The sequence below is a fragment of the Terrapene carolina genome, unplaced genomic scaffold (assembly GCF_002925995.2).
Source record: "Terrapene carolina triunguis isolate 2854851 unplaced genomic scaffold, T_m_triunguis-2.0 Scaffold458, whole genome shotgun sequence".
In the NCBI taxonomy this organism is placed as follows: Eukaryota; Metazoa; Chordata; order Testudines; family Emydidae; genus Terrapene; species Terrapene triunguis.
The window spans coordinates 8,453-9,807 of record NW_020664809.1 but is presented as its reverse complement, the minus strand read 5'-3'; positions in this window follow the sequence as shown (position 1 = coordinate 9,807).

Genomic DNA, 1,355 nt, shown 5'->3' with positions numbered 1-1,355 from the left:
AGATTAATAAGACTGGGACTATTTAGCTTGGAAAAGAGACAGCTAAGGAGATATGATTGAGATCTATACAATCATGACTTGTGTAGAGAAAGTAGATAAGGAAGTGCTGTTTACTACTTCTCATAACACAAGAACTAGGGGTCACCAAATGAAATTAATAGGCAGCAGGTTTAAAACAAATAAAAGGAAGTATTTCTTCACACAACACACAGTCAACCTGTGGAACTCCTTGCCAGAGGATGTTGTGAAGCCCAAGACCATAACAGGGTTCAAAAAAGAACTAGAAAAATTCATGAAGGATAGGTCCATCAATGGCTATTAGTCAGGGTGGGTAGGAATGGTGTCCCTAGCCTCTGTTTGCCAGAAGCTGAGAATGAGTGACAGGGGGATGGATCACTTGATGATTGCCTGTTCTGTTCATTCCCTCTGGGGCACCTGGCACTGGCCCCTGTCGGAGGACAGGATACTGGGCTAGATGGACCTTTGGTCTGACCCAGTAGGGCCATTCTTATGTTCTCCCCGCAGATTTCTTTACTTCCCTGCATCCAGACTCCCCCGCTTGCTGAGCCCCAACCACCTTTACCTGGACCCCCCTGCAGAGTCCCATTGCCCCTGCACCTAGAACCTCCCCAACAAGCCCGTACATCCAGATCCCCCATGCACCCAGACCCCGCACTGAGTCACCCGCACCCAGTTTGGTCCACACAGTACTTTCTCACCCCACACCAAGCCTCTCTACACATGGATCATGCTGGGCTGAGGCTGCCTGCTCACAACTGGTGCACCTGGCACAGAGGGGCAAGACCCTGGGGAGTTTCTGGGGCAAGCCTGGCCCTTGTGCTGTGTCAGGGTTGGGTGCAGCCTCACTGCTGAGTTCCTGGGGAGCAGGGGGGGCTGCAGGGTGATCTCCCACCTCTGTGCAGCCAGCAGCCTGTGCTCCTCCTCAGTCCTCACGGCCATGCAGGAGTCTCCACATTAAAAATTCTGCAAATTCTCCACAATAAATAAAATATTGTGCACAGAATTTTTATTTTTTGGCATAGAATTCCCTCAGGAATACAGTATACTGCACCCCCTGCTAGGCAGGCTGTACTAATTTAATTATACTGATAAAATTAAAATGGTACAACGTTTGTGTGGAGAGACCAACCTTTTCTTAAAATTCCCCACCACTGCAGCAACTATTGGAACACTAGTGTAGACCGGCTGCCTGACAGAGAGATTTATCCACATCATCTAGACCTGTTGTGACAAAATTCAGGAAAAGAAGGGGCTACTGGGGGGCAGGGACCTGAAGTGCAGAGAATTTTTCAATACATCTGGTATATTTTAACCCTTCCCCTGTAAGTGCTCTC